Source organism: Schistocerca gregaria, chromosome 4 (genome assembly GCF_023897955.1).
Source record: "Schistocerca gregaria isolate iqSchGreg1 chromosome 4, iqSchGreg1.2, whole genome shotgun sequence".
Taxonomy (NCBI): domain Eukaryota; kingdom Metazoa; phylum Arthropoda; class Insecta; order Orthoptera; family Acrididae; genus Schistocerca; species Schistocerca gregaria.
The window spans coordinates 652,370,316-652,397,141 of NC_064923.1; the positions used below are offsets into that span (position 1 = coordinate 652,370,316).

General features: G+C 43.9%; 1 protein-coding gene across 1 annotated transcript in view; it reads right to left on the reverse strand.

Annotated features, from left to right (window-relative positions):
• Positions 1 to 26,826, reverse strand: part of LOC126267391 (papilin) — a 1,111,154-nt gene that overhangs the window by 637,027 nt on the left and 447,301 nt on the right. The window lies entirely within an intron of this gene.

Genomic DNA, 26,826 nt, shown 5'->3' on the forward strand with positions numbered 1-26,826 from the left:
TGTTCGTACTGCTCTGCTCGCCTGTTCAACATTCTGCTTGCCTGTTTTTCTTCGTTGTTACTTCATCGCCCAACGCCCCATATCGACGGGTGGGGGAGGCTGTCAGCGGTACACTGCACAAGCTCTTCAGCCGATTGACAATAAAAACTAAATGAGAAGACAACAGTGGTAAGATATGTACAATGCATTTACAACTTTTTGGAGATGAAAATAAAATTGACGTGATTACCTACGCCCTTGGTTAAAAACAATTACAATAAAAGGTGAAACGAAGCTTAAGGAGAGCACATTTAAAAGATGATTCCAAACGCTGGTAAAGAAGCACTTTCCTCGGAGTAAATCCCTTGGGATGGGGAATCTGTTGTTGAAGGGGAAAAGTCGGTTAGGAGGATAGGAATGTTGTGGTATAAAGATGGAGGTTCAAATGACTCTGAGCACTATGGGACTTAACATCTAAGGTCATCAGTCCCCTAGACTTGGAACTACTTCAACTTAACTAACCTGAGGACATCACTCACATCCATCTCAGAGACACAATTCGAGCCTGCGGTCGTAGCAGTCGCGTGGTTCCAGGCTGAAGTGCGTAGAATCGCTCGGCCACCGCTGCCGGCGCTTGTGGTCTGTCGAGCTGGGAAAGAGTATCAAATTGGCCTATAAAAGCCATCTTAGCCACAACGCATCCTCGCCGCGCGAAATGTTACCCAAAAATCTTCCTTGAATATTGAAAACATCGTGTTCTTGCACCTACAAAATAATACAAATTCACGTTTATGTAAATTTTACCTCGAATGTAAACAGGAAAAAATTAACAACTCAATCGTTCTGTTTATGGAACCGTCTTACTAAGAAACCGCTGTGCTTAGATAGAATTCTAAATGAAATTAGGCTTTGCATAACGGCCGGATAAGGATGGAGGACTCGTTCATAGTACTGATGGGTTGAAAGTGGTTTTTGGGATAGGAGAGGAGGTGGAGTAGAGGGGGGGGGGGGAGGGCATTAGTGAGAAAAAACTTGATGGCAAAATAAGGAAAGGTGGGGAGGGGAACGGGGAAAGCCCTGAAGAGTTGGAATGGGTGGATTGGATTTAGAGCTGGTAGGATGGGTAAATGTCGGGACAGTTCATGATCTGGATGGGGGAGATGATTGGAGTTTCCTTGGGAGAGTATGTGGAGGGTGATCAGATGCAGGGTTGGCGGGATTTGGAAGAGCTGCAACAGCATACAAGGATTAGGAAGTGGAGGGGGGAGCTACACGGTTATTGGAGTCGAGTTTGCAAATGGTATAGGTTGTTCAGAAGTGTAGAATGTAAGTGAGAAGAGGCGGATGAGTTGGTAAAGGGTTCTTGTGGGTGGGAAGGTAAACAGATGCGGAAAGCGAGGTGGTGTGCATCAAGTTCCAGGATCTGGAGGGACTTACAAAACTTCGATGGAGCAGAGATCCATGGAACATTCATATAGAAAAGGAAGGGTCAGACCAAGGTTTTGTAGGTGTGGAGGGCAAGGGAGTGATGCAGTCCTTAAGCTCAGCAAATTAGTAGTTTTAGCCTATTGTGTGTTTTCTGTTGGATGGTTAATAGGTGAGGTTTCCATGTTTAGTTGCTGTTCGATGGTTAGTCCAAGTTATGTTAGTGTATTTGATAGCTCTACAAGACGGTCGTAAATGGTAAAGGAGAAGTCATGGAGATGGAAGGCACGGGTGGTGCAACTTATAATTATTGCCTAGGTTTTGGAAGGGATAATCTCGAGAAGCCTTTCACTACACCAGGAGGTAAACTGATTGAGGTGGATTTGGAGGGATTGTTGGGATTTATAGAGTGTAGGATGGAGAGCGAAGAAAGCGGTATTATGAGAATACTGAAGGAGGTAAACTGGTGGAGATGTTTTAGGCATATCGGCAGTGTAGAGGAGATAAAGGAGAGGAGGGAAGACGGGGCCTTGGGACACGTCTGCAGTGGGATGGAAGGTGGGGGGATTGGAATTGTTAATGGTGACAAAGAATGAGTGATTAAAGAGGGAGGATGCAATATTGCTGACATAATTACCTGGAAGTGCATAATTCTGGAGTCTGTAGAGGAGACCGGAATCTCATACACGTTTGTAGGCTTTCTTTGTCGAGGGAGACAAAAATTGCAGATTTACACCTCTTAAGCTAGTGGGACAGGAGACGGGAGAGGTGCAGCAGTTGGTTATCAGAAGAGAAGTTGGGACAGAAGCCACATTGTTTATTGGAAAGGAGGTGGTGTTGGTTCAGGTGTTAATGGATGTGTTGGGATAGGATGGATTCGAAGACCTTGCTAGACACTGAGGTGAGTGAAATGGGGCTTTAGAGGAGGTCTCAGTATGGGATTTGTGCAGTTTGGATTTTGGAGATTTTCTATGTTCCAGAGTAGTAACCTATGAAGAACATAGTATATAAGGGCTGCAAGGATGCCTAGAAAGGACGCAGGGCATTCTTTAAGATGCCAATAGATAATGCGATCGTGAGCAGGGGATGTGTGGTGTTTTCCTGTGCAGTACTTGTTTTATGTCATGTGCTGTGATTAGGGTGTTCAGTTCTGTTTGTAGTCTCCAGTGGTCCGCCTGCAATGCCATTTCCATTCAATACGGCCACGTTGGGCTCGGAGGTCTGGTTCTCAGTCTACCAGTTCCCCAGTTCGTTGTCACAGCGGTCATCCAAACATTCCACAGTGGGTTTTGAAAACCAAGAGGAAATCTGGAAATCTCATGAAGAAGAAATAAAACCTTCAAGGTCTCTTTATATTTCATATTTTTCCGACACAATCACATGAGCGTTTCAGAATGTTGTAAGCGGTTTCGACCGGCTAGTGCTCATCTTGGGACTGTCAGTACATAAAAAGGGGAGACAAAAAATCTGTTGTGTCCTCCAGAGATACGACACACAGCCATGCACAGAGAGGTTGCCACATGGCAAGGTCAGGCACCAGTGAGGCGCAACATAATTATGATCCGATGCTACACAGGGTGCACAAACACGGACTATATTAAGATTACGCCATACGTCACTCAATTCCCACATGCACATCCCACCACCAAACGTGGATATAAGTAGACACATTTCTCCACTCAGGGTGTGTATCTACAGTTAATTCGGCAGACCGTGCCTCAAGACAGCTTAAGGACATATCCACCATTGTGGACCAGAAAACTAGACATTCAGCTAGTTACATCAACAATTGTTCATTGGCTTCAAGATTAGAACAGTGTTCAAACACTGATCAGCGCAACTGAACTTTGCATTACATTGCCGCACATCATCTTCACACTCATTGTACGTAATGTATAATTTATGTTAATAAACTACTGTAAATTGTTGCTAATTTTTGTTTCCATTGGTTTTGGCAGTTTGCCTAAACCTATTTGGCCCTGTAAGGAGGCTGTGTAGCGCAAGCAACAGCAACTACTTTCGATGGTAGACTGTTCTCTTCCTATTACCTTATTATGTTTGATGCCAAAAGTATTTCGTGAACATAGCGCAAAGAATCACTATAGAATCTATGAATTATACCAAGAAACTATATAAGCTATGGTAAAAAAGATTAAAATCATACCGAAAGACATGTGTTGCATGCGGTTTCCGTTCCGTTGTTAACAATACTGAGGACAGCAGTACCTACTATGTCAAGGTTTTTGTAGGCATTATGGAATCCTCATGTAACTGTGAATAAAAATTTATAAAACAACATAATCAATGACACACTTAATCTCCACGCAGAGTATGTCAACTTTTCAAAAAAATTCAGACGTTGAAATCCGTATGACGGGCCGGTGTTGGATGGAACCGTCCTTCCGTATCGCTCCTCTTAGTGAGGCGGTCAATAGGTTCATTATGGAGAATGCCTCGACGCCCTTTTATCCAAAATAAGCGGAAGTCAACGCCCAATTTCCGCGCTTCTATTATGGCCTTCAAGACATCTAAGAAATATTTGTTGGCCTGTGCATCAAATGCCGGATGTTACAGCTTCTGCAACACACTTTGGAAGTCCACGTAGTTTATATGTGTCGGAAAATCCGCGTACCATTATAAATAGTCTCCGTGATGGCCAGTAACTCAGCAGTGTAGACAGACGCTTCAGGCGGCAGTGCAAACATGTGGTATGTGTCGCTAGAGGGGCTCTGAAGAAGGCGTAAGGCGTATCCCACACCTGCCTCACGTTGTGGGCCTTCCGTATAGATATAATCATCTGTGGTCAGTGTCGGGTAAGGTGGTGCTCCATGTCTTGATTAATGATCGTCTCCGTTCTGAAATGCGATAGCAAGTACGACACCAAGGCTGGGGTGAAGAAAATATCAAACGAAGGAAAGTTTTGTTGCCATCGCGTTTGCTGGGCTTACCTACTTGTGATTTTGACCTATCGGAATATTTTAAAACGAAAAGCATTCGGAAATAATATTAAATCTGTAGACTAGCTGAAGAGAAACCTAAGCCGGAGTGTTGAAACAGTCGATATAACGATTTTGTGTTAATTGAGATTTAATGTGATTTAAGGAGCACAAATCTCATATTGGTAATTTTCAACATATATCGTAATTTTTAAAATATTTTTTTAATTAAAATGAGATGGTATTTTCCTAACATAGAATACGCTTATTATTCACACGGGGCTGCTTTTATCTTGGACGTACGGCAGAACAGGTAAGCTACTTCTTGAGGCCGCCTACAAAGGAGTCTGTGCTGTCGGATTCGTCATATATTATCACATCAGTCACGTCTCTCCACAGATGAGATTCTCAAACTGATTAGATAACAGACGGGACCCAGCGCAGCTACTTTCGATCACTGTGCACTGGTTACAAAAGTGTCAAAACATGCATGAGCAACTCGTGTAGGGAAGGTAGGGTAGTATCGAACATATTTAAGCTTTTTTCCAAATTATAATTTTCTGAATTCTGTAGTGGACCATTCTTCAAACTAAACAACACTTGAGGAGAGTGGGGTAACAGAGATAAATTTTAACGGTAATCAGGAATACGAAATACAATTGCCTTGGACATTAGAGAAATGTAAAGGCGATCAGGAATAAGAAATGCAATTGGCTTGGGCACAGGATGAGAAGAGATCGTTTCCTGATGTATGCTATGGAAGGAACGGTAAGTGAAGAAGACACAGAAGATACTTGATGGTGGATAGTATAAGGACAGAAAACAATTATGAGAAAACTAACAGGGTAGTAAACGACAGAACTCCATGGAGAGCTACATCTGAAGACCTGTCCTAGGGCAGAACACCGATGATGACGATGAACGGCCTGGTGCGTCTTTTAACTGGATGTGACTTGAGCGACTTCATCGTCCCTAACCTACCCCAGCCCTGGTCATCGCTGAGTCGATGTGAGCGTAACGCACAACATAAACCGTATCCTTTTTATCGTACTTGACTGTACTCGAGACAGCTTGGATCCCTGTCCACGCAAACGAATTCCAGTGAGATTCCAAATTGAACTATTTGGAATGGCTCTGAGCACTATGGGACTAGGCGCTTCAGTCTGGAACCGCGCGACCGCTACGGTCGCAGGTTCGAATCCTGCCCTGGGGATGGATGTGTGTGATGTCCTTAGGTTAGTTAGGTTTAAGTAGGTCTAAGTCCCATAGTGCTCAGAGCCATTTGAACCATTATTGAATTGCAAACAAAGCACAACATTTCGAAGTTACGCTAGAGCACCGAAGAACTCACTAGGAACAGATAACTTGTTGCCACCGTTGTTTTGATTCAAAATCGCGTGAGTGGTCTAGTTCCTCTGTAGTTCACACTTCACTGGCGCGACAGCTGCTACCACTAGTGACACAGTTATGAAACAGCTATTGTCCGACACAAGTCCCTGACGTAAGAAACGTAAGGATTTTCCCTTTCTTAGCTGAAACAATGAGAATAATAGGCAGTCAGAGGAGCTGATGGTAGGGAGAGGTGGATGAAGAGGGAGCGAGGGGAGGAAGCGGGGGGTGGGGGGGGGGGGGGGGATGCGTCTGGCCAGATGTGCCGAGGAGGAGCCGGGCCGGAAGGCGAGGAAACGAAATACTGTAGAAGGCACGAGCGGCTTTCTTTGTGCGCGGGGCGTGCGCTGCAAAAAGCCGGCACGACCTGTTGCTGGCATCCGTTACGGACAGGCCTGTCCCCTGTGTTTACCGTCGAGATGGGCACGGCCTGATTGGGGGAGCTTCCCCGCCGGGAAGCACACTTCTCGCGTCGCGAGGTGGTCGCTCGTAAACAGCGCTTCTGATTGCTGCGATTCCCCTCCCCTGTTCTGTTCCGGCACACCTTCACGTTTCGGTGGTGCTACCTGCTGCTATCTCGTCCGTCTGTCTCGCCTCGGCGGCATCCGCTGCAAGATGTCGCGTCTATCTGAGATCGGATCTATGCGGCCTCGGCATACACGCTCTTCTCTCCGGCCCAGAACGCTAGTGGTCGCGGTCCAGCGCCCCCAGACACGCTATGATGAAAGAGCTACTTGTTTATGCCGTATTTAGAACGGCCGTCTCTTTCCGGGCCGGGTATCCGTTTCGAGGGTTCACTGACCCTTCCGTATCTCTGGCGTTACGCCGCGGCTGGATTATCAACCGTCACGCCGCCACTGCTACTGTGATAGGTCAATAAAGACTCTACACACTCCTCACGCAACATCTGGTCCGCTCTCGCTGCCAGTACACGTAACTGCCACATGACGTTTAATACTGAATATTTTTAAGCGAGTGCAGGCATCACCATCCACGTTTAGCTACTGTACAGGGTGGGCCATTGATCGTGACTGGCCCAAATATCTCACGAAATAAGCGTCAAACGGAAAAACTGCAAAGAACGAAACTTGTCTAGCTTGAAGGGGGAAACCAGATGGCGCTATGGTTGGCCCGCTAGATGGCTCTGCCATAGGTCAAACGGATGTCAACTGCGATTTTTAAATAGGAACCCCCAGTTTTCATTACATATTCGTGCAGTAAGTAAAGAAATATGAATGTTTTAGTTAGACCACTTTTTTCGCTTTGTGATAGATGGCGATGTAATTGTCACAAACATATGCCTCACAATTTTAGACGAACAGTTGGTAACAGGTAGGTTTTTTTAAATTAAAATACAGAACGTAGGCACGTTTGAACATTTTATTTCGGTTGTTCCAATGTGATACATGTGCCTTTGTGAACTTATCATTTCTGAGAACGCATGCTGTTACAGCGTGATCACCTGTGAAAACCACGTTAATGCAATAAATGCTCAAAATGATGTTCGTCAACCTCAGTGTATTTGGCAATACGTGTAACGACATTCCTCTCATCAGCGAGTAGTCCACCTTCCGTAATGTTCGCACATGCATTGACAGTGCCCTGAAGTATGTTGTCAGGCGTTCTCGGTGTATCACGATAGCAAATATCCTTCAACTTCCCCAACAGAAAGAAATCTGGGGACGTCAGATTCTGTGAACGTGCGGGCCATGGTATGGTGCTTCGACGACCAATTCACCTGTCACAAAATGTACTATTCAGTATCGCTTCAACCGCACGCGAGCTATGTGCCGGACATCCATCATGTTGGAAGTACATTGCCATTCTGTCATGTGAAACATCTTGTAGTAATATCGGTAGAACATTACGTAGGAAATCAGCATACGTAATGACAAAATGTTCTGAAATAAAGTATGTCCAAGAGGAAAGTACTTCGCGGTCTCCTCTGCAAGAAATCTTGAGACGTGATGATCCAGATGACATCTAAATGTACAGCACTACACAACTTGAGGTAATACTTACAACAACCGGCGGAGAGGCTTCGCGAGTGAGGAAACAGGTACTCACCTGAAAGAAAGAGATTAAAGTCAGTATCACACACAGAAGTCAGTATGACATGTCACAGTTACAGAGAATGAACACGTGTAATGCAGTTATGGAGGAGAGGTTAATACAAACTTGTATCTACCACGAGTCAGACAGCAGAGAGTAACGCACTGGACTTCACTGTCGAGGTAACGCCGCTGATGGTTGTGTGTTTATACGGCGTGGACTATGTTCGCACAGTACATGTCTTGGATCAGCATATGGCACTAGGTCCGGTTCTAAATAAAGAATGATTCCGAAGCTGCCGTACGTTTTTCCTCAGTAGTCGATCTTGCAAAGGCTGATCAGAATTATTCGAGAAACAGACCACAGACTATCCCGTCAGTCCAAAAAGCTTCGAGACTAGATTAACAAAAAAATTGAGAAAAGGTCTCCTGCATTCCCCCCACTTGAGTACAACACACGCAGTGTTTATATAACAACGTGAATCTGTCATAAAAGTCCTTCTTGTTCAACTCGGACGACAAATTGTCTTGAATGTCGGTTATGTCACGATGTGAATTTCTGCACTGCCGTTTTGTGGTAAGTTCCTATCGGTAACACGCAGTCCAATCACCTGTGATGATTTTCTTCATAAAAGAACTGTCATATTTTGCATTGCAATCAAGTCGCGGCGGGCGTTCACGCTCCGTTGTATCTGTTCCGAGGTCAGGGTGCGCGGGACAAACTTTGCACACCCTTTTCTCTTCTTCAAAACGTTCTGGAGATTGGCTTGAAAACTTGATTTAGAGATGTTACTTCACTGTGATTTGTGCCACGTTGACACATTACGGTTGTAAATCCACTACTTAGCTTGCCAGGTCGCAACCCACTGGTCGAATGCACATCTATTGTAATTTCGGGCTGCCATCGCAATTACTGCGCTGACCTAAATCTGTCTAGATAATTTTTTGACTTATGGTGTAGTCTGCTGACATTTTCACCTATAAAACCCCGTAAAATGTCGCTCCCTCTTACGTCTGAAGTTCGACCAGTGATAATTATTAGGGTACACGTCTCCTGTACTAGCACATTTTGAAAGCCCTACACCACAATAACGAGGCAAGTCGCTAGAAGGGGCAAGACGAACTCCTCTCGACATTATCATTCAATTTCATTCAACTGCATCGTTTTGATCTATTCCTTTAGTGGTGTGCTACGGAACTCTGGTGTGGGGATTTCAACGTATACTGGCAATGGAGACACGTGGCCACAATGAAATGATTACGTTGTGACAGAAACTGTCGCATATTCTTCAGCGATGTGTGTTCATTTCAGGCCCAGCATGTGTTTTCGTTCTGCATTGGTGGTCTGCTGGGCAATGAGTGGGGAGAGAAAAGCTTTGCAGCAACTGGTTTGGCCTACTGTGGTGACAGAGAGCCGTTTGTAAGCCTCATCCCGCAACCACGACCCCGTTGCGAGTGGCCGAGATTTGGCCTCACATCGCCGCCTTTTGCGGCGCCGAGTTGGGTGGGGACATCGTCACATATCGAATTTATCCGGAACACTTCATATCGACATCCCCGTTGTTGCATTTCTGAAACGCCAGCAACTGGCAGATGCAGTGTCAAAATAGCGAGGTGAATTTAAACGTTGCAGTTTCTGTTGGTAGCGCCGAGTACGTCAGCGTTTCCCCTCACACGTCTCCGTCCACGGCAAAGACCAATCTCGTCATTTAGATTTTTGTTCATCATTTGCAGCAACTGGTTTTGAAGAAAGCCGATGTGAAGAAATAGGACACTGTTTGTCTAAAAAAAATGTTTTTATCGCAACTGGTATGCTAGTTTTTCACATCGGAAATCTTGTTATTACATTCACACTGCCACCCCACAATGCAATCGGACTTCTTTGTGACACCTACACTTGCTTCATACAGTCAAAGAGAAAGACGCGATGAAAGCTCAATCGTAGTAAGACTTCTAGTTAAATTATAACAATTTCAAATGAACGAGTTCAAATATTTACCAAAAATTGCGAAAAAATTTAAAATAAAAATATCGGCACTCGATATTACATCAGTGTCGATATATCGATATATCGTTAAACTATGTATAACCTATATAAATCGACATATTTTGGGGAAATAGCAATATTTTAAGGCAGCGCCAGTCCAGTACCAACTTCGTGAAGGTTAAATGTGATTCGTGTACGCAGAGAGGGGGAAATCTGCTATTCTTTTCTCCCGTTTCTCGAAACTTTTGTGTCATTTCTCGGCCTTCATGTTGGCTGTATTACAGAGTCAGTCCCTTCATTTATGATTTTTGAGAGTTGGAAGTTTGGCAGGAAGAAGTAATGTTTTGCGATAGCCGGGGACGGAGGTTCGAGCCGCGCAGTCGATGGTTGATAGAAGCGGGAGTCATTTGTGGCCGTTTTGCAACACCCTGCTAATTTGGAGCCTAGGTAAGTTTCTGCAGTCCGCGGTAGCGCGACTTGTGATCTGAGTATTTCGCTTCTCAGTCGTTTTGGATGAGCAGCCTAAGTTTCTGACACAGCTCCAGTTTGAATTTGTGTTCTCTAATCTTGCATGAACGAACTGCACAGATGATAAGGATATCTTGGTGCTATAGCCTTTGTGCAATCCTTCTTCCATAACGTTCCTCCCAGTGTTAGTCTGACCCATTTTTCTAACCAGATTCGAGGTTAAGTTGATTTCATTTCACTGCTGTCTTTTGTCTGATATTTCTGCGAAAGGCACATTACTTTTTAGTAACTTCTGTGTCAAAAATAAAAATGCCTTTAAAGACAAATAACCATTTACTCATCTTGTTCAACTTTAGCGTAAATAAATATTTTGTTAAAAGCAGACTTGACTTCCATTACAAGATCTTTAACTTCTTTTTAGGTTTCCTGGTTAGGCAATATGAAGGGAACCTAGTATACTGTCAAGTTATGCTTTCGTGTATCTATGTCGTCCTTTGTGTATAGTGGACGTATTAGACATTGTTTCACTATAATCCGTTCACAGTAATAATAAAACTGAAGCAAACACGAACGCGGTTATTGGTCAGCAGCCGTAACAGAGGTACACTGGCGTAGTCACGCTCTTGGAAGTAGGTCCAAATTGTATATTAGATATCCTACTATTATGTTACTGTACATGAAACTTTAAGATATTCTAAAATGTCAGTAGCAATCAACGTTTTTCTTAATCACAGTTTAGCTACACATTTTTTATTTCAAAAGTCGTGTACAGTCGAAGTCTCTGCAAACGCTACTAATGCACAAATTGTCGTCCCCTTAACAAGTATTGCGAAAACGGCTGGCACGGCTTCACAGTTCGTAGTGAAACACGCAAGCGGAACACCGTTGAAACTGGCGATGAACAATTTGTTTTTAATGTTTTTCGAAAGAGTACAGACAAAATAAGCTTTTAAGTTTTTCGAAAAGCAGTATTTACTAAATGTTAAACATTCGTGGCTATAAAAGCCGTGGGGCAATAGGTAGCGTTGGAGTCTGATACTTCGGTAATATGTGGAGCGCTGCTATTTTTTCCGTTCAGTTTTAACGCCTGCATCATTTAAATATGATATTCATGAAATATATACTAACTAACATATACATCATCATCGTATTTTATGAAAAATGCACGTCTTCTTGCTTCACATTTACATATTGCTCGCAAAATTCCAGTTTTCATTGTAAACATAGATTCTTAGTTACAAATATTTTCTAAGAGGTTGTGAAAGGTTGTTTAAGTTAAGGAAATATTACACAGTTAAATTATTGGGGAAAAAATGAAAAATCGAATACCGATTTGGGTATGTCAATTGTTTTATACCACAGATATGGTTTCACACTAGCCAGAGTGATAAGAGTCGTAGAGACATGGAAAACAATAATTTTCACGGCGTCGAGCACGCCGTACGAATGCTGCATTTTCACAGCTGCCACCTTACCACTGCGTCTGAGCCCAGTAAAGTTGACCTGGAGCGAAAGTAAGAGATTTCTCGTGAGAAATAACAAGACATTAAGCTGTAAGCTGCCAACGTACTGGAACTAATGTACGAACCTTTCTCACACGCCACTGCCAAACGCTGGCGAAATGGAGAACAGCTCATCATAAAAAGAAGGGGCGGTACCTTTCTTTCTTTCTTTCTTTCTTTCTTTTTTGTGTGTTCGGGGATTCTCTTGTTTATAGCCTCGTTATGAATGCAGCGGTGTCAATTCTAGTACTGAAATGTATTCCTCGAAGTCCGATATGGAAGGAGTTCAGCGTTTACCAGACGACTGGCTGTAATTTCCTCAGAGGCTTCGATGTTTAACTATGTGACGAAATCCCTGCAATATGCCTTTACGTCAGACAAAGCTCACGCAGAAAAATTGCCCTTTGCTTGAATTAGAAATTGTTCTTAATTACAATGCTGCGATAGCTGAGATCGAAAGCATGTTATTCAGCGTGTTTGAAAAAGAACTCCCTAGTTTTAATGTGTCCTAGAATCTACACAAGATGACATACACAATTCTAGTTTGTGGTGTTTGATTCGTCAAACTGTGCAACGTAATTTTAGACGTCAGTATGGTGGTGAAACACCTACCACAGAATTGATGATGATGTTAATTTTTTGAAAAAAGATTCTCTTTTTTTTGATGAGGCTACATTTCGTATCAGTGGAACAGTTGATCGTCATTAGTGCAGAATTTGGGGGGGGGGGGGCAGAGCATCCGCATGAAGTTATTCAGCATCAACGAGACTCTCCCAAAGTGGACGCCTGGTGCGGTTTTATGGAAGATCGTGTGATTGGTCCTTTCATTTTTGTCGAAAAAACAATAAATGGGGACATTTACTGTGACATGTTGGCAGAGTACATCTTTCCCCAAATGGACGATATTGAGACGGGGAAGGGGCTTGTGTTTTCCCAACAAGATGGCGCTCCACCTCTTTTTAGTAACCACGTACGTGTGGTACTCGACACTCGCTTTCCAGAAAGGTGGATAGGCAGGACTTACCCCAAAACCTGGCCCATCACGAAGCCCAGACTTAACCCCACTGGATTTTTTGTTTTGGGGCCACATTAAAAATATTGTGTACAGTGAAAAGATCAGAGACATCAGTCATTCGCGGGAAAGAATCGCCGCTGCAGTTGGGACAGTTACACCTGAAATGTTGGTGAATACGTGGCGAGAAGTATAATATCGTCTCGACGTGTGCAGAGTAACTAATAGATCTCACGTTGACGTCTACTAAGATTAAACAAACCAGAAGGAATTCTCTTTCATGATTTGTACTCATTGATGCAATTTTTCATTAATTTTCACATTAAATTTATACTTAAAACTAGGGAGTTCTTTTTCATACACCCTGCATTTTCCGTCTGGTCACATAAGAAGTGTAATGCCATTAAAATTGCTACACCAAGAAGAAATGCAGGTGATAACCGGGTATTCACTGGACAAATATATTATACTAGAACTGACAAGTGATTACATTTTGACGCAATTTGGGTCTATAGATCCTGAGAAATCAGAACCCAGAACAGCCACTAATGGCCGTAATAACGGCCGTGATACGCTTGGGCATTGCGTTTAGATGGCGTGTACAGGTATAGGTGCCCATGCAGCTTCAACACGATACCACAGTTCATCAAGAGTAGTGACTGGCGTATTGTGACGAGCCAGTTGCTCGGCCACCATTGACTAGACTTTTTCAGTTGGTGAGAGATCTGGAGAATGTGCGGGCCAGGGCAACAGTCGAACATTTTCTGTATCGAAAAAGGCCCGTACAGGGCCTGCAACATGCGGTCGTACATTATCCTACTGAAATGTAGGGTTTCGCAGGGATCGAATGAAGGGTAGAGCCAAGTGTCGTAACACATCTGAAATGTAACGTTCACTGGTCAAAGTGCCGTCAATGCGAACAGGAGGTGACCGAAAGGTGTAATCAATGGCACCCCATACCATCACGCCGAGTGATACGCCAATATGGCGATGACGAATACACACTTCCCATGTGCGTTCACCGCGATGTAGCCAAACACCGATGCGACCATCATGATGCTGCAAACAGAACCTGAATTCATCCGAAAAAAGGACCTTTTGCCATTCGTACACCCAAGTTCGTCGTTGAGTACACCATCGCAGGCGCTCCTGTCTGTGATGCTGCGTCAAGGGTAACCGCAACCACGGTCTACGAGCTGATAGTCCATGCTGCTGCAAACGTCGTCGAACTGTTCGTGCAGATGGTTGTCGTCTTGCTAACGTCCCCATCTGTTGGCTCAGGGATCGAGACGTGGCTGCACGATCAGTTACAGCCATGCGGACAAGATGCCTGTCATCTCGACTGCTAGTGATACGAGGCCGTTGGGATCCAGCACGGCGCCCCGTATTACCCTCCTGAACCCACCGATTTCATATTCTACTAACAGTCAATGGATCTCGACCAGCGCGAGCAGCAATGTCGCGATACGATAAACCGCAATCGCGATAGGCTACAATCCGACCTTTATCAAAGCCGGAAACGTGATGGTACGCATTTCTCCTCCTTACACGAGGCATCACAACAACGTTTCACCAGGCAACGCCGGTCAACTGTTGTTTGTGTATGAGAAATCGGTTGGCAACTTTCCTCATGTGAGGACGTTTTAGGTAGTGTATATATTACTTCATTCTATTGCTAAATTAAATGGAATTGGAAGCTGCATTGTTTCTATAGTCACCTGTTTTTACGTCGTAACTGCAGCTGTTCGCAACACTGCAGGTTATTTAGATCACTTGGCTTACCAGTGTTGTCAAAGTTAATTGCACCGGTGAAACTGTTGCCCTGCGTCATCGCTGAGTCGTTATGCGCGTAACGCACAGCGTAAAACGTATCCTTTTTATCGTATTTGACTGTCCACGTAAACGAATTACAGTCAGGTTCCAAATGGTTCAAATGGCTCTGAGCACTATGGGACTTAACTTCTGAGGTGATCAGTCCCCTAGACTTAGAACTACTTAAACGTAACTAACCTAAGGACATCACACACATCCATGCCCGAGGCAGGATTCGAACCTGCGACCGGAGCGGTCGCGCGGTCCCAAACTGTAGCGTCTAGAACCGCTCGGCCGCCCCGGCCGTTAGTGAGGTTCCAGTTAACGCGGAAGAGAACATAGTAAAATATTTACGTCAGTTTTATGAATACGATGAACGGAATAGGTTGCAATAGGAGCAGCATGGCCGCGGACGCTTTACCACGTATTCAGAAACTTTAAAGACGACCGCCCTTTAATGTAACTTTCTTTTATCGAGATTGCAGGTAAAAGTTTATAGTTACTCCTCGTAGAGGGTTATGTAGATGCTGAAGGCCGGGTCCGGACGAAGCAGTGTGTGTGTGTGTGTGTGTTGTGTACCTCTGGATGCCCACAGGGAAACCGGCGGAGGCGTGGCCGCGAGGGCCTAACTGCGCCGGGCAGCGGCAGGCGCCAGCTGGTGCAACCGCGACACAGGAGGTGGGAGACGGGATCCGCGAGCGCAGACGGCGGCCGGTAACGAGGTAATGATCCGGCAATTGCGCCAGTGTCGGCCGGGCATCCTGCCGCACCCAGCCAGCGCGCCGACCGACGCGCATGCGCCGAATTGCCTGCTCGAGATGCACCTCGAGCCCTCCCCGCCACTGTTGGACGCAATCGGCGCATGCCGTTAGTGAACTTGCTCGTACGTAGCAGCTTACAACTAGATTTCCTGATGCGTCCGACATGGCCAGTACGACAGGCAGGGACTGAAACAGTGCGGTTGTTTTATCTCGATAAAGTATATTTTCCTGACACTCCCACTATTTTCACAGATTGAAATTGCAAGTTGCTCTCAACCATTTTTCTTATGTCAGTCCAAGTTTTACTTTACCCAGTTTACAAGGTGGTAACCGAGTTCTTTTTTGTTACCTCGTCGCTTATGAGTGATCATCCCAGGATCGGCTAGGAATTATTTTATCAGCAATTGCATTAGTTATAAGCTCTTACCGCCCCTTAATTCCTTCGTTACAACTGACCGTCACCTTGCCATGGTGTGTCAGCATACAATAACCTCAAGTGTATGAGGAAACTTACGAGAACACTCTTCGTTCGTGTGAAACTCAGCTTGCCCTCTTCTTATGTCATACACTGATAAGCCAAAACACTATACCCACCGCCCATTGCAACGTTGGATGCCGCCTCCTTACGTTGCGAGTACGTGACGCGGAACAAAAATACACTACTGGCCTTTAAAATTTGCTACACCACGAAGATAACGTGCTACAGACGCGAAATGTAACCGATAGGGAGAAGATGCTGTGATATGCAAATGATTAGCTTTTCAGAACATTCACACAGGGTTGGCGCCGGTGGCGTCACCTACAACGTGCTGACATGAGGAAAGTTTCCAACCCATTTCTCATACACAAACGGCAGTTAACCATCGTTGCCTTGTGAAACGTTGTTGTGATGCCTCCTGTGAGGAGGAGAAATGTGTACCATCACGTTTCCGGCTTTGATAAAGGTCGGATTGTAGCCTATCGCGATTGCGGTTTATCGTATCGCGACATTGCTGCTCGCGCTGGTCGAGATCCATTGACTGTTAGTAGAATATGAAATCGGTGGGTTCAGGAGGGTAATACGGGGCGCCGTGCTGGATCCCAACGGCCTCGTATCACTAGCAGTCGAGATGACAGGCATCTTGTCCGCATGGCTGTAACTGATCGTGCAGCCACGTCTCGATCCCTGAGCCAACAGATGGGGACGTTAGCAAGACGACAACCATCTGCACGAACAGTTCGACGACGTTTGCAGCAGCATGGACTATCAGCTCGTAGACCGTGGTTGCGGTTACCCTTGACGCAGCATCACAGACAGGAGCGCCTGCGATGGTGTACTCAACGACGAACTTGGGTGTACGAATGGCAAAAGGTCCTTTTTTCGGATGAATTCAGGTTCTGTTTGCAGCATCATGATGGTTGCATTCGTGTTTGGCGACATCGCGGTCAACGTACATTGGAAGCGTGTATTCGTCATAGCCATACTGGCGTATCACCCGGCGTGATGGTACGGGGAGCAATTGGTTACACGTCTCGGTCATTTTTTGTTCGCATTGACGGCACTTTCAACAGTGGACGTAACATTTCAGATGTGTTACGACTCGCGGCTCTACCCTTCATTCGATCCCTGCGAAACCCTACATTTCAGCAAGATAATGCACGACCGCAGGTTGCGGGTCCTGTACGTGCCTTTCTGGATACAGAAAACGTTCGACTGCTGCCCTGGCCAGCACATTCTCCAGATCTCTCACCAATTGAAAACGTCTGGTCAATGGTGGCCGAGCAACTGGCTAGTCACAATACGCCAGTCACTACTCTTGATGAACTGTGGTATCGTGTTGAAGCTGCATGGGCAGTTGTACCTGTACACGCCATCCAAGCTCTGGTTGACTGAATGCCCAGTTGTATCAAAGCTGTTATTACGACTAGACGTGGTTGTTCTGGGTACTGATTTCTTAGGATCTATGCACCCAAACTGCGTGAAAATGTAATTACATGTCAGTTATAGTATAATATATTTGTCTAATGAATGCACGTTTATCATCTGCATTTCTTGTTGGTGTAGCAATTTCAATGGCCAGTAGTGTATGTAAGGGGAGCAGACAATAACAAAAGTATGTAAGCGGAGCAGGCACGGACGGGAGATCACCCTAGCGAAGATAAGGGCTGCAAATGGGGAAATCCAGTGAGATAAGCGACTCTGACACTGGTAGATTATTATTATGCAGAGAATGTGAACGAGTATCTCGAAAACTGTGAAGCTGGTCGAATGACGTCCACGACTCTTTACAGAACGTGGGTTTCGGAGACTAGTCTGCTCTGTAAAGTAGGATAGATGGTGATCTGTGGCATCTTTGCCGAAAGAGCACAACGCTAGTGCAAGCACAAGTGTTTCGGAACACACCATTCATCGTATATTGTTGAACATAGACCTCGGCAGCAGACTGTGCCTTCGTGTTCACATGTTGACTCAATGACATCGTCAATTACGATTGCAGGGCACGGGACCATCCGGTTCGACCGTCGATCAGTGGAAACGTGTCGACTCTTCGGACGAATCATATTAAAAGCTACACTACGTCGATGGTCCCTCCGCAAACGCCGTCATCGAGGTGAAAGGCAGCTCGAAACGTGCAGCGCGCCACGGATGCAGGCTCGTGGGAGCAGTACTATGCTATGGGAGACATTCTGCTTGCGCTTGCGTGGGGCCTGCGGTAGTAATCGAAGACACCCTGACAGCTGCGAGCCATCTGCATCCCTTTATGCTTCATGTCTTCCACGACGGCGATGTGATCTTTCAGTTGTATAATTGTCCGTGTCTCACAGGCAGGACCGTGCTGCAGTTGTTTGGGTAGCGTTATAGTGAACTCACGTTGATGTCTCGGCGAACAAATTCGCCTGATGTAAATCCTATGGAACCACCTCTGCGTTATTTTCTCTGTACATTCAGTAATATACAGTTAGGCTACAATTAACCTCATGAAAAACGAATGACCGTAGAGCAACGAAACTTTGTAAAATCATTTGTAAGGACATGCGAAAGAGAAATAACGAGTAAATCATGGAAATAAATACATTTTAATTTCCAAATCAGAGGTCAACAACGGGTAATTGCGTAACATGTTTACGTGCCATGTTACAAACCTCACGTCGTAAAAGTCGGTGTGTATGTGAAGTTCGTGCGGATACTATTTCACAACCGTTCGCAGCATTTTTCGAACGGTGGACCACGGTGCGTCCAGCTCTCGTGGCACAGCTCGTGCACTGCTTGAAGATCACACATTACGTCCAGCATTCTTAGCCATGGCAACAGTTTATTTTTACTTTTTCAACAATTTGTCGTGCTAAAAAACGCAGCGCACAGTCGGTTCGTCATTCCTATAATGTTGGGTACTCGTAGGGTAAATAGTTTTCCGTCTACACTCACTCAAGTACTGAAAGTTTTATTATAAATACGCTGTACATTGCGTTTGCAGACGTGATAAAATCGTACCTATAGTCTCGTTTCATTGGGAAATAGTTGAAACTGTAGTCATCAGTGTGCAGCTTAATTTTTCAGCATCTAGACCTTTCTCTACGGCCAATAAAAACGATACATAAAATTACGTACTTTTACGTCGAACTTTTTCTTGCAACTACCGAATAAAACATTTACTGCTACTCCTGAAACGTATTGCACATTTACAAACAAAAATGTGTTAAATTATGCTTTGCAGTCTCAATCAGTTACAACACTTTTCACAACGATAACTAGAAATACTTGAACTTGTTTATTATAAGGGGCGATAAAACGTTAACGAGACATACAAAAACAAAAGAACAACCAAACTCCTTACTTTTTCAAAAGTAATCGCCTTAACTGTTAATAGGTTCATCCCAATGCCAGACAAGATGGTCAGTGCCTTCATAATAAACGCTTGCGGCTGCTTGCGGAAACATAATTGTATCCAAGAATGCACCTTTTCGTCCGAAGCAAATTGATATCTACGAATATCTTTCTTTAGCGCTCCAAAAGGATGGAAATCGTATAGGGTGTATGGAGGATGGAGGGGATTGTATAGAGGATGTCTAAGGGCTTCCCAGCGAAACTTCTACGGAGCAATCTAAACAATCTTGGCAGCATGTGAGCGGAGATTAGCCTGTAACAGAATGATGCCGTCCGTCATCATTTCTGGACGGCTGGACTTGATGGCGCCCTGTTAAGGTTTGCTTCTGGGCACTCTGAAACGGTGTCCTGGACGCGGAAACTTAGTGCCTACTTCTCCGTTGTGCCGAGTGAGATCACGGTTACTGCATATTTTGCTGCGGATCTGTCGTTCCTTATTGTTGACTTGGTCTCGTAGCTTCTTGATGTTCAATTGGTCGTGTTTACCGTCATTCCTGGTGAAAATAGGTGCCATTCTTATCCACTGGAGGCATTTACTTTATACAAATTGGATTTCATTTAACGGGCAGGCTAATCTCGGCTCAAGAACAATGGTAGCTGCGTTAATCACATAATTTTAACGGATATGTATTACTAAATATTAATAATCGCCTTCAAGAACGAGTGAAGTGACAATAAAAAATACGATATGTACGGAAGCTGCGGCAGTTTGCAGCAACTAAGCTGTTACACCCAACAGCCAACACACCGCAGCTGGACAAAAACCATCCCGTTTCGAGCCGGCTCATCAGACGGAGGCATCGAGCATAAAGAACAAATTGTGTGACCTGAACGCTGGAACATGTGGTGAGAGTTTCCACCTCCCTGTGAGGTCTATGACCCCTGTGTTTTTATAGAACACGCTTTTTGTTCCAGCATATGTCGCTAGGACAATCTACAGAGAACGGCAGGAAGAGGATGCAGATCAATTACTGCTCGCTGTAAGATAAAGATGCACTGCCTAGGTTAATATTTTCTAAACACACTGAAGAAGTCTTCCAAAACTGCCAAGATCTGGATCACCAACCGCTTGCGTATATTTGGTATTTCCGTATGGAGGCTTCTGTGTTGATTAACATTTAGTGTCTACAGCGCACGAATTCAGAGTTACATGCTGCTAGTCACCCGAGACACGCTCCAGGGACCGACATGTATACTATCACATACTCCGTGCACCAACAAGTGACCACGCTAAAATGCAGTTACCGTTGTTGAAAAAACAGGCTTTTGATGATTTCGAGGAAACAGTAATTTATTCCCACAAGAGCGCATCCTCGAATGATATCCTAAATGATCCAACATAGTTGTCTAACAAAAGTTTTATAAGAAATTTACATAAATTACTTATGCAACCAAGATGTCAAATAGAGTTCCGTAAAAATCATAAAAATAATAATGCTCTTCTTCCCAATGTAAGAATTTAGTAACTTTGTACAATGTATCATTTCCTTCTTGCTTAACCATTCTAAAATTTTAGTCTAATGTTTCAGTCTATTTACTGTGTATAAAATATGTGATGACCCACTTCTATAATTTAGTTATCATTGTATCAGTGCTAACCTGTCACTACTCCACGACGTAGCAAACCATTCACATTAACTGATACTCTACTGACTTTACGTAATTAAATAAAAGAGCTACCCTTAAAATAACCTAATGTGACTCATTAAAGTGCATACGCTGAATATTAAGCATCTGTAATCACACAGATGGGTGTATCAGGTATGTGATCAGCAATAATAAATTTGTAAACATGAGTGACTTCAAATGTGCACGAAAATTGTAGCGTCAGATACAATTTCCGATATAAACAAGCGCATTAGTAGGCAGCGTGGCGAATGCTGTAGTGTATCAGTGAATCGCGAACCTTAAAGTGTTTGCGCTATGCACATAAAAGCGGAAAAAGGAGATACAAACTGCAGAACAATAGGACGCCGTAGTATTAATTAAACGTAAATACACGAGTACCAATCGAAAAGAATTGTTACTTCGCACATACCAGCGCAACGTTCAAAATGCAGTCGACAAAGACGCTGAAGACATAAATGCATTGTGCGAACTGAAGATGGGCGAACGTCTGCATAAATAAAGCTCTACAAAGAAAGTGGCTGGTTTCTGTATTTCTTGAAAAAAAAAAAAAACTTCAAATCTCTGAGTTACGTAAATGAGTTGCATGTCCTTAAGTTTGTTAGTCTACTCTGGGATGCGGTATAACTCAGTCATTATGAACCGGACAACATGTATAATACAAACTGTATGCTACCGTGGACGATCTGACAACGTGTACATCTGCATAGCGCCGAAGAAGTCTTATATGTAAATAATGAAATAATGGATCGAATGATGATGACTGGACACTCAAAACGCGTATTCTATCGAGTAAAAATTCCCTGTGTCGTAATTCGTGTAACAGATAAGTGGTAAAGAAGATTATGGTGTGCTGCGTTCCGCGTCAGGTAGCGCGCATGGGTGCTGCTGACTCGGCAGCCTACGCGGACAGCTAGACGTCTGTCAACTGTCTCCACTTGAGCCTCGTTGACCTAATTACGCATCACCGTGTTAGTCGTTAGCGGCTGCCTGAATTCGAGACGCAATGGGACGGCGCGCTACATCCCATCACCGGCAATTAACAACAATAGGCCCGAAGTGAGAGCAAGTACAAGTGGTTATCTGAGGAGTTTATAACCAATAGGCTTTTCATGGAAAGACACAGCAAGCGGCGAAGCCACCCAGACCTCCTTTTCTAGTACCAGAAAAGAAAGAGTGAAATAAAATTAATCCGGAAAACTCAATTACAGAGTCATCATCCTGACGAGATAACGAGCTCATTGGCAGGAAACACGGATTTATTAATTGTGTAATTAAATGTCTCACTAATTAACGCAGTCAATTTGAGTATGAAAAGTAATACTCACCGGCCAACAAATAGCACCACGGCGGACGATCGGTTGTCTGGCGCTAACAGTTTTCCCGTTTACCATTCTATTTATTTATTTATTTACATAGTTTACGCTCACATTGGAGGATTAAAATCAAACATAATACAAGAGAGTTTACAACAGAAAGAAAAATCCTTTATCGTTTAGCTACAATATAGCAGGTCAGCAAATGGAAGAAGTTAATTCCATAAATTATCTGGGAGTAGGCATTAGGACTGATTTAAAATGGAAAGACCGTATAAAGCCGGCCGGTGTGGCCGAGCGGTTCTAGGCGCTTCAGTCTGGAACCGCGCAACCGCTACGGTTGCACATTCAAATCCTGCCTCGGGTATGGATGTGTGTGATGTCCTTAGGTTAGTTAGGTTGAAGCAGTTCAAAGTTCTAGGGGACTGATCATTTCAGATGTTAAGTCCCATAGCGCTCAGAGCCATTTTTTTTTTTTTTTTTTTTGGCCATATAAAATTAATCGTTGGTAAAGCGGATGCCAGACTGAGATTCACTGGAAGAATCCTAAGGAAATGCAATCTGAAAACAAAGGAAGTAGGTTACAGTACACTTGTTCGCCCACTGCTTGAATACTGTTCTCCGGTGTGGGATCCGTACCAGACAGCGTTGATGGAAGAGACAGAGAAGATCCAACGGAGAGCAGCGCGCTTCGTTACAGGATCATTTAGTAATCGCGAAAGCGTTACGGAGATGATAGATAAGCTCCAGTGGAAGATTCTGCAAGAGAGACGCTCAGTAGCTCGGTACGGACTATTGTTGAAGTTACGAGAGCATACCTTCACCGAGGAGTCAAGCAGTATATTGCTCCCTCCTACGTATATCTCGTGAAGAGACTATGACGATAAAATTAGAGAGATTAGAGTCCACACAGAGGCATACCGACAATCTTTCTTTCCACGAACAATACGAGACAGGAATAGAAGGGAGAACCGATAGAGGTACTCAAAGTACCCTCCGCCACACAAAGTCTGGTGGCTTGCGGAGTATTGGTGTAGATTAAGATGTAGATGTAGATTAAGTTTAGGTCTTAGCAGTCAGCAATTTCTTCGTTTCCCAAAACATCTTTATTCGCTGTGATCTGGGTGCTCGTTCTTCTGCAGATATGACATACATCTTCCGTTCTCATGGTTTGAATGTCAGCCGTGTGTATTTGTTCTTCTCTGTGTTGAATTGAGTTAATATTAAAATCCCCCAAGCATGCAAGTTTTCTTGAAGTTGTAGCCGTTACTTTCGAACTGGACAAGAGAGAATACCGGCGTATCGGGAGACCAACTGTCCGTGCATTCGAACAGGCGCGCAAAAAGGTCGCACTGTCACCTAAACTTCAAACGACTGAGCCGCACTTCGAATCTGAGGGCACAGGAACTGTCAGTGCCATCTCCACCGGTTTTGGTGACATTGGGCAGCACTTCATCTCCCACGGTGGTGTAGTGCGGGCTGGTGCCAATGTAACAGAAGTGCGGGGTCTCAATTGTATGTGATTGCTTGAAGATGTTGGGCCCGCCGCTTCGTAAGTAGCTGCGAAGTGGAGGTCACAGCCTCTTAGAACACGGCTGTCTCTCCATCACCTTCAAAGCAGCAACGTATATGGACCAGACAGCAGTCGAGAAACATGATAGTCGGTCAGGGGCTTATAGCAGCTATCATAGCTATTACGGTGAGGGCACACACGACTGCTTCGCTCGCAAACATCCTGAGTCCATCAACAGTAATACAGTAAGCTTCAACGCAGCGCCCCTATTTCTGCAAACGTATCTCGATTTACATGACTTGCATTTTTAATTTTCGAGGTTCATCTCCCACAGGTAGCTCTCATTGTCTCTCTTGGCACTGATTTTCGTATTCACTGTCTTTATTGAACGTTTGAACGTCTTGATTCGTTTGTCATATCCACTACCTGGCCTAAAGCAATAAGGTAGCTCACCAAATCGTCTGAAATTGTGAGTGGACAATCGTAATAACGTGACAGGGCTTTTTCAGTTTATGCTCCTTTTCGTTTACAATGTACTTTCGTAATTAACATCTCTGAAGGCGGTTTACTTACTATAGCTTTCCGCTGTCCTTTCTCTCTCGCTCTCATTGTTTTTGTAGTGATGTCACCGACTAAGCAACAAACATCTGTAAGTAGATGAGAAGACGGATACCTTCGCGGTCTCGGGACAAATTAGCAGGTGAGTGACACTCTCGCTGTCTGGTAGTGAAAAGGTGGTAGATCATCCTTATTTCTTTTAATCTCAGTCGCCACATGAGAAAAGCCCCTGAAATGATAAATATAATGAATACATTTTTACCCCTTGAGTAAAATACAGTTGCCGCGCGGGATTAGCCGAGCGGTCTCAGGCGCTGCAGTCCTGGACTGTGCGGCTGGTCCCGGCAGAGGTTCGAGTTCTCCCTCGGGCATGAGTGGTGTGTGTGTTTATCCTTAGGATAATTTAGGTTAAGTAGTGTGTAAGCTTAGGGACTGATGGCCTTCGCAGTTAAGTTCCATAAGGTTTCACACACATTTGAACATTTTTTGAAAATACTATTTCTCGCTCTTCACTATTTGCACATAGTATTTTGTTCAAGGTCGAACACTCACAATTTGTTTTTCTCCTATGCTGAAGCAAATAAGCACCAAGAAAATCCACAGACAATGAAGAAACGGTTGAATTTATCACATAAACTGTAAAGAGCAACAGATGGTGGTAACTTAATAAGTTAGTTACATTTCTAGTACAATCCAGGAAATGTTATTACACTATCACAGTGTTAGTATGTTTGACAGTTATATAGCTTTTTTTGTTGTTTTTAGCTTCAAATGGATGCAACATGTACTTATTTTTAGGCCAGCCATATGGTCAGAGTGACGGGACACACAATAAAAATAGAAAAACGAGTTTGGTTCTGCTAAGTGTTTATATTCGAAGGTTTCCGTAGATACGCAGAAAGCGTTATGGCATCGGCCGCCGTTTGTATGTTACTGTAAGAGTTAAACGTGGTGGTAGTAGTACAGAACTTCACGCACGCCCGAAGGAACAGTAGGTGTCGTTAGACAAGACAGCACCGAAAAACCTAAGACTCGAAGTGCTCGAGATTACCATCGTTGAAGGTGCTCCAGCTAAACGACTACGCTATGCCCGCTCTTAAAACTACACATGCGAGAGGTGCGTACGTCCTCGCTTGTGCAAGCGGAGAGAGGTGGTACACCAACTGCGGCCCTGGAGTCGTATTTGAAAGATCGGAATTCTCTTACCCGCCCAGCCATTGCGATTTTGTTTCCCTGTGGGTCCTTAAATCGCAGAGATGTTTCCTTTGAAAAGGTGGTGGATTATTTCCTTCCCCATACACTTTCTGTTCAATCTTACGTTCAATCTCTAATGACCTTGTCGCCGATTGGATGTTAAACACTAATTATCGTTCCTTCCACTGCTCCATTTACCGATATTTTCCTACAACGGATACAGAAGAACGTAGCATTGGAGAATCTAATAGTGCTTCGATACAAACCTCAAAACCTCAAGATGTTTTTCCCACATATGCCTTATCCTTGAAGATACCTGCAAATGTTATCACTCTCCAGTGACCAATCAATAAGAAAATAATAAAAAGAATTTTAGTGAAGAAGCACCAGCGAGGTGAGGGACTTTTTGTTTACTGGAAAGGTTTTGGCCACCGCTATTTGGTCTTAGAGATTACTTCATAAAAAATGAAACTCTAATTGGAACCTTCAATGATTTATTACTTAATCGTTCGTAGCCGGATTATTTCGAGAAAATAATATAATTTTCACATCAAATAGTGTTCTCATAAGTTACACATAGGAGCCATCGCAATGGAAAACCTGCGTCAATCGAAACTCTAATGACTTCCTCTTTTACCTCTCTTTTGTTGTCCTCTCAGTGCAGAACTCTCGTGTACCTTACTATTTTAATTTGTCCCCAAGGGATTTTACTCAATTCCTAACTTATCAGGCAAAATTTTCATGCAACAAGTAAGTTATGGCTTTTGTACTGTAGTATTTTACAGAGTTTGACAAAATTTATTTGTCTGATGGAATAGAAAAGGGGAGTCACACTGGACAAACAGTATAACATTGTAAGAAGGTATTTTATTAAATGAAGTGCTTGCTCGTAATTATTCGTTAAATGAGACAAAAGAAAACTGAGCTCAAATCGAAGGATGTTTTTTCCTCGCTCCATTTGCGAGTGGAACAAGACACGGAATGTCTAGCGGTCCAAGGTAACCTCCGCCATGCCTCGTAAGTGCGCCTTGCAGAGTAAGTACTTAGAAGTAGAAACGGTACTTATGGACGTACGTTTAATGTTCCACAGTTGCACCCACCGTATATAAGACAGTATTACTTCTGAAGCCAACTGTTGGCTTACATAAGAAATAAAAACAGCAACGATCCGTCAGTACGTAAATTGTGCAGGTGGCATAATGAGATGCACAAGTACAATTTTCGACTGACAATAGAGAGAAATATGCTCCCATTCTTGCGAAATGATTTAAATTTTTCCTTTCGTAAGTTATCTTTAGAATGTTGTACCAGACTACAGCGGATATATTCCAAGCCCTCGTCAGCTGAGACAAAGTGCTTTGTAGAGATGATACTTTCAAGCGATGACGGGTCGAAAGTTTTTGGTACTCCCGTGCATATCATTTCAACCAAC